The sequence below is a fragment of the Bison bison genome, unplaced genomic scaffold (assembly GCF_000754665.1).
Source record: "Bison bison bison isolate TAMUID 2011002044 unplaced genomic scaffold, Bison_UMD1.0 scf7180017864387, whole genome shotgun sequence".
Classification (NCBI taxonomy): Eukaryota; Metazoa; Chordata; class Mammalia; order Artiodactyla; family Bovidae; genus Bison; species Bison bison.
Window position 1 is genome coordinate 516,913 of NW_011494959.1, and position 12,644 is coordinate 529,556.

Here is a 12,644-nt window from a genome sequence, read left to right on the forward strand (position 1 = left end):
CAGGATTTGAAATAGCTCAACTGGAATTCCATCACCTCCACTAGCTTTGTTCGTAGTGATGCTTTCTAAGGCCCACTTGACTTCACATTCCAGGATGTCTGGCTCTAGGTCAGTGATCACACCATCGTAATTATCTCGTTGTGAAGATCTTTTTCGTACAGTTCTTCTGTGTATTCTTGCCATCTCTTCTTAATATCTTCTGCTTCTGTTAGGTCCATACCATTTCTGTCCTTTATCGAGCCCATATTTGCATGAAATGTTCCTTTGGTATCTCTGATTTTCTTGAAGAGATCTCTAGTCTTTCCCATTCTGTTGTTTTCCTCTATTTCTTTGCACTGATCACTGAAGAAGGCTTTCTTGTCTCTTCTTGCTATTCTTTGGGACTCTGCATTCAGATGTTTATATATTTCCTTTTCTCCTTTGCTTTTCGTTTCACTTCTTCACAGCTATTTGTAAGGCCTCCCCAGACAGCCATTTTGCTTTTTTGCATTTCTTTTCCATGGGGATGGTCTTGATCCCTGTCTCCTGTACAATGTCAGGGTTTTTTGCCTTTAAGATAGACTACTTTGATCTCCTTGCTGTCCAAGGGACTCTCAAGGGTCTTCTCAGAACCACAGTTACAAAGTATCAATTCTTTGGTGCTCAGCCTTCCTTATGGTCCCACTCTCACATCTTTACATGACTAATGGAAAAACCATTGCTTTGACTGTATACAAGTAATAGAGATAATTATATAAACATATATATACACATTCATCACCAAATTAGGGAAAACACCTACAGTCAGATTCAACCAGTGCTGGGAATATCTAGAACAGCAATCTGGAATCCCCAAGTAACAGTTCCTGGGCTATGCATCCACTCCACAGGTGAATTAATTCAGATTGCTGCCCAAAGGAGTCTGCTTTTATTGGCAAGTGGCAAGCTGATAATATCACCAACTTTCATGCAAATAAAATTCTGGCTATTATGCTAAATGCACGCATCCCTAGTCTTTAGTCACTAAGTTGTGTCTAACTCTTTGGCACCTCGTGGACCGTAGCCCACTAGACTCCTCTGTTCATGGGATTCTCCAGGCAAGGATACTGGAGTGTGTTGCCATTGTCTTTTCCAGGGGGTCTTCCTGTCCTATGGATCGAACCTGCATCTCCTGCATTGCAAGAGGATTCTTTATAACTGAGTCAAAAGGGAAGCTGTCCTTGTGACTTGTGCGGGTGGTGGGATTTCAAGCCCTGGGTTCGAAAGTTCCCTAGAGAAGGAAATGGCAACACACTCCAGTATTCTTGCCTGGAAAATCCTTGTGACATACTCACTTCCTTATCTCTTCATTCCAAGACCTACTTTCACTGTTTCTGTGGGTCAACTGCTTGGTATGGAACACCTAACAGCATCTCTGTTAGGGAATGACCTATTATTGCTGCTGATGCCTGGACAAGACTACTACTTCTATTAATTTCCCCAACAATATTTTAATGAACATTACAAATGGATATTACATATCCCTAATTGATAAACAGATAATATTTTGAAATTTTGTGAGAGTTCCATGAGAAGGTTTTACTTATTTATTTATTTTATTATTATTATTATTTTTTACTTTACAATATTGTATTGGTTTGCCATACATCAACATGCATCTGCCAGGAGTGTACACCTGTTCCCCATCCTGAACCCCCCTCCCACCTCCCTCCCCATACCATCCCTCTGGGTCATCCCAGTACATCAGCCCCAAGCTTCCTGTATCCTGCATCCAACCTGAACTGGAGATTTGTTTAGCCAAAGCAATCTTGAGAAAGAAGAATGGAACTGGAGGAATCAACCTACCTGACTTCAGGCTCCACTACAAAGCCACAGTCATCAAGACAGTATGGTACTGGCACAAAGACAGAAATATAGATCAATGGGACAAAATAGAAAATAGAAAGCCCAGAGATAAATTCATGCACCTATGGACACCTTATCTTTGACAAAGGAGGCAAGAATATACAATGGATTAAAGACAATCTCTTTAACAAGTGGTGCTGGGAAAACTGGTCAACCACTTGTAAAAGAATGAAACTAGAACACTTTCTAACACCATACACAAAAATAAACTCAAAATGGATTGAAGATCTAAACATAAGACCAGAAAGTATAAAACTCTTAGAGGAGAACATAGGCAAAACACTCTCCAACATACATCACAGCAGGATGCTCTATGACCCATCTCCCAGAATATTGGAAATAAAAGCAAAAATAAACAAATGGGATCTAATTAAAAGCTTCTACACAACAAAAGAAACTATAAGCAAGGTGAAAAGACAGCCTTCAGAATGGGAGAAAATAATAGCAAATGAAGCAACTGACAAACAACTAATCTCAAAAATATACAAGCAACTCCTGCAGCTCAATTCCAGAAAAATAAACGACCCAATCAAAAAATGGGCCAAAGAACTAAATCGACATTTCTCCGAAGAAGACATACAGATGGCTATCAAACACATGAAAAGATGCTCAACATCACTCCTTATCAGAGAAATGCAAATCAAAACCACTATGAAGTACCATTTCACGCCAGTCAGAATGGCTGGGATCCAAAAGTCTACAAGCAATAAATGCTGGAGAGGGTGTGGAGAAAAGGGAACCCTCTTACACTGTTGGTGGGAATGCAAACTAGTACAGCCACTATGGAGAACAGTGCGGAGATTCCTTAAAAAACTGGAAATAGAACTGCCATATGACCCAGCAATCCCACTGCTGGGCATACACACCGAGGAAACCAGAATTGAAAGAGACACGTGTACCCCAATGTTCATTGCAGCACTGTTTATAATAGCCAGGACATGGAAGCAACCTAGATGTCCATCAGCAGACGAATGGATAAGACAGCTGTGGTACATATACACAATGGAGTATTACTCAGCCATTAAAAAGAATACATTTGAATCAGTTCTAATGATGTGGATGAAACTGGAGCCTATTATACAGAGTGAAGTAAGCCAGAAAGATAAACACCAATACAGTATAATAACGCATTCAGTTCAGTCCTTCAGTCGTGTCCGAAGGCATATATATGGAATATAGAAAGATGGTAACAATAACCCTGTATGCGAGACAGCAAAAGAGACACAGATGTATAAAACAGTCTTTTGGGCTCTGTGGGAGAGGGAGGGGGGATGATTTGGGAGAATGGCATTAAAACATGAGAAGGTTTTAAAATCTGAAAGTAGAATTTCCTTTTTCTGGTTACACCGTCACTGTCTCATGACTGCACACACTCCAGCCTCCTTTTTTCAATGTAATAACTTAAAGAGAATTTTCTATAAGACTTAGATTATATTTCAAGGAACCCATTTAATTGAGAGTTTTAGAAATAAAAATAAAAGACAAACAATCTATATGAACATAAAGTTACATGAATTATATCCCTCAAATATGGAAATGCTATAAAAATTACTCTTTTATTTACATCTATTTAAGACTACTCAATTGTCTTAATTTTCTACTCATCAGAATCTCAGATTACATATGAAATCTAGCACATCATATTGCAGAGATATGAAAGCAATCTCTTATTACTCAGCCACTGGGCAAGTCATAGTATATCAAGTAACAAATAAAAAATCTATAAAAATATATGCTTATGCACAGTTTTCTACTGTATATGGCATCCAGTCCAATCACTTCATGTCAAATAGAAGGGGAAACAATGGAAACAGTGGGAGACTTTATATTTGGGGGCTGCAAAATCACAGATGGAGATTGCAGCCATGAAATTCAAAGGTGCTTGCTCGTTAGAAGAAAAGCTATGACCAACCTAAATAGCACATTAAGAAGCGGAGACATTATTTTGCATTTTGCCAACAAAGGTCCGTCTAGTCAAAGCTATGATTTTTCCAGTAGTCACGTATGGATGTGAGAGTTGGATTATAAAGAAAGCTGAGCACTGAAGAATGCTTTTGAACTGTGGTGTTGGAGAAGACTCTTAAGAGTCCCTTGGACTGTAAGGAGATGAAACCAGTCCATCCTAAAGGAAATTAGTCCTTAATATTTATTGGAAGGACTGATGCTGAAGCTGAAACTCCAATACTTTGGCCACCTGAGGTGAGAAACTGACTCATTGGAAAAGACCCTGATGCTTGTAAAGATTGAAGGCAGCACAAGAAGGGGACGACAGAGGATGAGATGGTTGGATGACATCGGTGACTCGATGGACATGAGTTTGAACAAGCTCTGGAAGTTAGTGATGGACAGGAAAGTCTGGCATGCTGCAGTCCATGAGGTTGCAAAGAGTTTGACACAACTGAGAAACTGAAATGACTGACTGTATATGTTGATATATACAACTGTGTGCATAATTGATATATAAATGCATAATTAATTCATGATTAATTCTAAATTATATCTAATTAATGAGCACATAATTGAATAGGAATTGATAGCTTTTATGAACTTTGTACAGAATATTAAAGCTTTCCTAGGTAAAATAGAAAAATTTATTTCATATTTTTTGAGAATTTGTGTAACTTGAATGAGTAAAATATAATTTTATGTAAGTTCAATAAAAAATGAAACTGTAGCATTTAAAATCAGATTATTTTGACTACTTAATCATTATTGACTTTCCTGGTGGCTCAGATGGTAAAGAATCTGCCTGAAATATAGGAGACCTGTATTAGATCCCTGAGTTGGGAAGATGCCCTGGAGAACAGAGCAGATACCCACTCCAGTATTGTTGCCTGGAGAATTCCCTAGACAGAGGAGTCTGGTGGACTGTAGTCCATGAGGTTGCAAAGAGTTGGACATGACTGAGTGAGTTTCACACAATTATCATTCCAAAGAAGTGAAGGATATAGAATATTTAATAACAACCAAGACTGAATAAATTTGATAGTTGTGGTTGAGTCAGGCAAATGAAATACTGCAGTAGTTCATTGGTTTATTATAAGAAACGGGTTTTACGTGCAAGTGAGAGAATATGGGATGGTGAGTCATTCACTCCTTCAGCCTGAAGGAGCAGGTGGAGTAGGTGGAGAAGATGGAGCTATGAAAGGGGCTGGAATGTAGAACTTGGGGCAAGCGGCTTAATAAACCACTTCATTTGATCACCAGGGCATCCAAAAAAAAAAGAAAGTAGAGGATACCCTTGAAAAGCCAATTTATCTGGCCACTAAAATACTGATATGGTGGCTGAAAGAAGTCAGAGGATCCAGCACATCTACCACAATGTTTGGAAAGAAAACACTGAGTGACTAACTCACTATAATGTAGGATGCCCACCACCTCTCCAAATAACAGCCTCTCATCCTGCCCACCTTCCAAATCCTGGGCAAGTTCTTTCACCAGCAAACTTTAATTTAGGACTCTGGGAAAAGGGGGTTCCAGAAATGAAAACTGGCTTCTCCTTTGCAGTGCAGGCCATGTTTTAAAAGTGGGATATTGTAGTTCAAATTTGACAGCTATCAACTCAGAATAGGCCACCTGTTTGTTGACTTGGCATCAATACCATCTGCTTTATTTCTGCTAACTTCCACACACAGGTGATAATATCATACTTCTGCTTAATCCGATGAATTATCTCTTCTGTATAACAGCCGACATCAGTTAGGATTAAATTCAAGAAGTAAATCAGTGGAGCATTGTACGTGTGCGTGTGTATCCCTGTAATTACATGCACATTTAGATTTAGAGGGACGCTTTATTACAACTGATCAGCTTACAAAATTGCAGGGGCTGGCTAAGCCAGTGCGAAGTTTATAGGATAAGGAAGGGAAGACAAGGATCAAAGTGGAACCCCATGAACTCCTGCAGAAACTTCTTTCTTCCTGAGCAGTCAGGGAGATCCAGAAGAAGGGAGAGCATCCACAGGCCTAAATGTAGACTCAATTGCTGTTTGGAGGCTGTTAGGCTTTCAGTTTGGTTCAGTCGCTTAGTAATGTCTGACTCTTTGTGACCCCATGAACCACAGCATGCCAGGCCTCCCTGTCCATCACCAACTCCCAGAGTTCACCCAAACCCATGTCCACTGACTCGGTGATGCCATCCAACCATTTTATCCTCTATCGTCCCCTTCTCCTCCTGCCCTCAATCTTTCCCAGCATCAGGGTCTTTTCAAATGAGTCAGCTCTTTACATCAGGTGGCCAAAGGACTGGAGTTTCAGCTTCAGCATCAGTCCTTCCAAGAACACCCAGGATGGATCTCCTTCAGAATGGACTGGTTGGATCTCCTTGTAGTCCAAGGGACTTTCAAGAGTCTTCTCCAACACCATAGTTCAAAAGCATCAATTCTTCGGCACTCAGCTTTCTTTATAGTCCAAATCTCACATCCATACATGACCACTAGAAAAACCATAGCCTTGACTAGACGGATCTTTGTTGACAAAGTAATGTCTCTGCTTTTTAATATGCTGTCTAGGTTGGTCATAACTTTCTTTCCAAGGAGTAAGTGTCTTTTAATTTCATGGCTGCAATCATCATCTGCAGTGATTTTGGAGCCCAGAAAAATAAAGTCAGCCACTGTTTCCACTGTTTCCCCATTTATTTGCCATGAAGTGATGGGACCAGATGCCATGATCTTAGTTTTCTGAATGTTGAGCTTTAAGCCAACTTCTTCACTCTCCACTTACACTTTCATCAAGAGGCTCTTAGTTCTTCTTCACTTTATGCCATAAGGCTGGTGTCATCTGCCTATATGAGGTTATTGATACTTCTCCTGGCAATCTTATTTCCAGCTTGTACTTCTTCCAGCCCAGCGTTTCTCATGATGTACTCTGCATATAACTTAAATAAGCAGGGTGACAATATACAGCCTTGGCATTCTCTTTTTCGTATTTTGAACCAGTCTGTTGTTCCATGTCCAGTTCTAACTGTTGCTTTCTGATCTGCATATAGGTTTCTTAAGAGGCAGGTCAGGTGGTCTGGTATTCCCATCTCTTTCAGAATTTTCCACAGTTTATTGTGATCCACACAGTCAAAGGCTTTGGCATAGTCAATAATGCATAAATAGATGATTTTCTGGAACACTCTTGCTTTTTCAGTGATCCAGCAGATGTTTGCAATTTGATCTCTGGTTCCTTTGCTTTTTCTAAACCCAGCTCGAACATCTGGAAGTTTACGGTTCACTTATTGCTGTAGCCTGGCTTGGAGAATTTTGAGCATTACTTTATTAGCGTGTGAGATGAGTGCAATTGTGTGATAGTTTGAGCACTCTTTGGCATTGCTTTTCTTTGTGATTGCAATGAAAATTGACCTTTTCCAGTCCTATGGCTACTGCTGAGTTTTCCAAATTTTTTAGGCTTTAAGAGAAGCCTTAACTGCTCTGGAGGTCATATAGAAAGGAAAGAAATTTTCCAGGATTAGATGATACCTATCCATTGTCAGAAAATAGGTCATTTTGTTAGGTGAAGAGACCATCCTTAGAAAAGCACCTGCAATTGGAGTAACTGCATGCATACATTTATGATGTTCTTCTGTGAACCTATGAGACTCCAAGGTTATTTCAAAACTTTGATAGTGGCATTGACTTCTCCAAGTCTTCTCAGTTTTATGGTATTTTGGGGTGGTTATTTGCCTAGGGAATAGCTCACACATCACAGATCAGAGAATCAAGATGGGGATGTTGCCTGCTACTGACCTCAGTTTCACTATGCATTCTTTGACTGGGAAAATAATCTAAGGGTAGGTTCTCAAACCTTATGGACACTACTGTAAATAGTAGTCAGCCTCATAATCCATTGTTCACTTGTTCTCTATGAACCAGACTTTGCCTTAAAGATCACAATAATATTCTCTTTTCCCAGGAGTTATAGTATTATTATATTCCCTAATTTTTTTAACTTAGTTAACAGCCACATTAAATTTAAGAAATATGTTTCATATATTTATACATATGTGTGTTTGTGTGTATGGGTAAACAATGTATGAAATTTTATATGTAAACATCGTATACAAATAAAACTTATTTGTTTATTTAATTTAGCCTCCATTGTTTAGCAGAAAATATCTATGTATATTATTCATCTTGTACCTGGGAAACATGGTTTCTAACCAAAGTGCCTGGCTGTAGAATTTTCACTCAAATTCCTATACTCTTATACCAATATAGTTTATTCTTCAGTAATTTCTTGAGATAAAATCCATGGGAGGAAAAACATTCAAACTCTTGCATATCTGAAAATGCTCTTATAATTTGTATATTTTTTCAGGCAATGTAGCCTTAGTAAGATACATTTTACCTTAAATTCTGGTATTGGTTTTGATAAGCATATCTTTGATCCTAGTTTCCTGAAATGTTATGGAAATATGCTGGGAAACACATCTTTTTTATTCTTTTCATTAATCAGATGTATGAGATCTTTGTGATGCTAGTTTATTATGAAACCTCATTTCATTTATTTCAGCAACATAACCAACATTTCCTTACAAATGTTGTATTTTCAGAACTCTTGGCTCTTCTCACATGAATCTTCACTTTATATATTAAAAAAAGAATCATTCCCCTCATTGTGTTATACTATCAGGAGATTTCTGCAAAACTACTTCAACAAAACTTTTTTTTTGTTCAATTATTGTGTTATTTGTAATTTTCCAAATGTCCTGTTTTACCTTACTTTTATTTTTATTTTTTTTTTTCATAGCTTTCTGCTCCTGATTCACAGACTCAAATTTCTTTTTAATTTAATTTTGTACAGACTTTTTTTTTTTTTCTTTTTCTATTACCTGTGATGTTTCTCTTCCCACCAAATTTGAATCTGTGCTATAGAAACATATAGGGACATTGCTTTCACATTTGAAGAATTTAGACAATATGATTAAATTATTTAGCTAACATTTCTATTTCTCTGAATAATTTTCCAGGAGGAAATATTATTTCCATGGTTACAATTATTTTGAAATATAATTGAATGCAATCAAAATACTGTGGTATTTACTTACTAGATTACTTTATCATTGTCACTGTGTTTTAAGGGAAATCTTGGCTAGACATCAGGAGAGAATGCAGACTATTTGCAAAGATCCTCATTTAATTACTTGACTACTCTTTTTTAAGGCAGAGACTGCAATACTCAAAACTGATAGAATCAAAAATTGTTTATTCAATGATTCATTTTTTTTCTTTATCTAATAATGAATATTAATATTATATTACCCATATCAGTTTCAAACCTCTTTCAAAACAACTCAAAATATCCCTTTTTTGGAGTTTCTTTTGAAGGATGAAGAGACTATGGATATATTTCTTCCTGTGGTTTAGCACTGTAGCTCTAGGAAAAACTTTTCATCTATTTAGGTTCAGACTTTCTTAATATAGTCAGATCATAGATTCTTCCTATCAAGATTGACAGTGATAACAATAATTACATTTTGTTTTCTAACTGTAACAAGTGGACAATTATCTTGAGATAGAGGCTACGTGTGCTCAGTCATTCAATCATGTCCAACTCTTTGTGACCCCATATACTGTAACCTGCCAGGCTCCTCTGTCCATGGAATTTTCTAGGTAAGAATACTGGAATGGGTTACCATTCCCTACCCCAGGATAAAGAAAGAAAAAAGAAAACATCTCATGCATTTGTTTCCTAATAAATTTATATTTATATGAGTTATATCTTGGCTCAAGTCTTGGTATTTCCTATCTAATAACAGGATGATTTTTCCTGAGGAAGAAAGTATTGTCATGTGAAAAAAAGCCAGAAACCTAACTAGGAAGACAAAATTTTTTTAAGGATACTTTGGCATGCATGGCAGCTGTGTTAATTCATATAAAGGAAAAAAAATCATCCTCAAATTCTTTCCTTTATTTTTTCCCTTCTAATCTAGAATAAGATAGTTTTTTTTTTTTTTTTTATCACTAGTGCCACATGAGAAGCCTATACAATTGAGTAAAATCTAATAATTTAAAAATATCCTTAGTTTGTCTATGTATGTCATATTTCCTGTGAATCACTTAAAACTGTTGTCTGAATCTGTGGATTTCTAAAACTTCCTATGTACATTCACCACATTTTAGTAAACAAACTATATATTCAATGTTTAGAGTTTTTTCTAGAAATTTTGGACAAAGATACATAGGTTTTAATGTATTATGTATGATTATAAAACAGAAATAGAAAAGAGGTTATCTGACATGAAAATGGAAAATGTAGAACATGCATGGAATACAGGAAAGACAGAGAGAAATAATACCAAAGAGTTTATCTTTTGCTGCTGAATAGGGAAAGGGGAATATAGCTATTAGTATTAACAAGGAAGAAGTGAAACAACTGGCCTAAAACTTAACATTCAAAAAACTAAGTTCATAGCATCCAGTCCCACCACTTCATGACAAATAGATGAGGAAACAACGGAAACAGTCACAGCTTTATTTCCTTGGGCTTCAAAATCACTGTGGATGGTGACTATTACCATGAAATTAAAAGACACTTTCTCCTTGGGAAGTAAAGCAATAACAAACATAGACAGCATATTAAAAAGCAGAGACATTACTTTGTCTACAAAGGTCTATGTAGTCAAGGCTATAGTTTTTCCAGTAGTCATGTATGGATATGAAAATTGGACCATAAAGAAGGTTGAGCACTGAAGAACTGATACTTTTGAACTGTGGTGTTGGAGAAGGCTCTTGTGAGTCCCTTGGACTTCAAGGAGATCCAACCAGTCCATTTTAAAGGGAATCAGTTCTGAATATTCATTGGAAGGACTGATGCTGAAGCTGAGACTCCAATGCTTTGGCCACCTGATGCAAAGAGCTGACTCGTTAGAAAAGACCCTGATGCTTGAAAAGATTGAAGGCAGGAGGAGAAGGAGACGACAGAGGATGAGATGGTTGGATGCATCACTGACTCAATGGACATGAGTTTGAGCAAACTCTGGGAGGTGGTGAAGGACAGGGAAGCCTGTCGTGCTGTGGCCCATGGGGTTGCAAAGAGTCAGACACAACTGAGACTGAACAACAACGATAAACAAGGAAATATTTAAACAAGATTGAAATTTATAAATGTCATTAGTGTATAGCGGCCAATAAACAGAACAACGTGGTTAAAACTATGTTTAATAGATGTGGTAGAGTAAATTTCCCTGGAAGAGATAAGCAAAGCATATTTGTTTTTCAGCATATGTTTTAGTGTCTGCTGAAAACTAAATATAGGACTATCAAGCAATATACTATTCTGTATACGCAGTATATATATGCAGTAAAGGGACGTTATTTTCTCTTTCACATTTTGAAGCACTTTGTACAACATTTTGTTGTTGTTATTTAGTCGCTAAGTTTTGTCAGACTCTTTGGCCCGCCAGGCTCCTCTGTTCATGGGATTTCCCAGGCAAGAATACAAGAGTGGGTTGCTGTTTCCTCCTCAAGGGCATCTTCCTGACCAAGGGATTAAACCACATCTCCTACATTGGCAGGAGGGTTTTTAACCTCTGAATCACCAAAGTTTTCCTTCATGTTATATATATAAATCACTGGGGATAGATTTTATTTATTTTTTAATCTTCCATGTATCTCCACTTACCAAAAATATTCTGTTATGATTTACTATATGACTTTTATGACTTTTTCTTTCCAAATACATAGCAATATTTAATAGTGAATATGGATAAGGAAAGATATATTATTTGAAAATATTGATAGCATAACTTGCATCACATTAGGAGTTCTCTTTTAAGTTACCAGGACTTAAAAGCAAAATATGTTCCAGGGAATTAGAATACTATTTGCTACGAATGGTTTCATTTTATAAAAATATAAAATAAGAGGTCCCACTGAGACAAATTTCAAAAGAATAATTAAAATGACTCTTACTTTTAGGTTCAACAAGTCTATCAAATTATTTGATTTGGAAGTTTTTGAGTTTCAAACAGCTAAAAATTTGTCTCTGATTTTTAATAGCATATGTTTGAAAGTGAAAGTGAAAGTGAAGTCAGGCCTACTCTTTGTGACCCCATGGACCGAAGCCTACCAGGCTCCTCTGTCCATGGGATTTTCCAAGCAAGCATAGTGGAGTGGGTTGCCATTTCCTTCTCCAGGAGATCTTCCCAACCCAGGAATTGAACCTGGGTCTCCCACATTTTAGGCAGACGCTTTACCATCTGAGCCACCATATGTTTATTCGTGTATTTGTTGTATTTGGATTAAAAAAAAATATATATATATATATATATATTGGATTTATTTATATTTGAAATTGAACTTTTTTATTGGAGGATAATTGCTTTACAGTGTTGTGGTGACCTCTGCCGTACATCAGTGTGAATCAGTCATAATTATACACATAGTTTCCCTCCCTTATGAGCCTCGCTCTCCATCCCACCCCTATAGGTCATCATGACCACCAGGCTGGGCTCCCTGTGCTATACAGCGCTTCCCACTAGCTCTCTGTTTTACACTGGATAGTGTATCTGTGTGAATGCTACTTCCTCTATTTCTCCTAACCTCTCCTTCCCCCACTGAAATTGAACTTAACTATACCTAATGAGGTGCTCATTACTTTCAAGGTAAAACTAAGAAAAATCTTGTTTAAATAATGACTTATGGGAAAGACAGGTATTTATGTTAAGAGATATTATTCAAACTCATCTAATCCATTGTTTTCATGTTGTTGATGAAAGAATGATTCCTACAGAAGTACAACATACATATGTGTATATATATATATATATGATCAGAT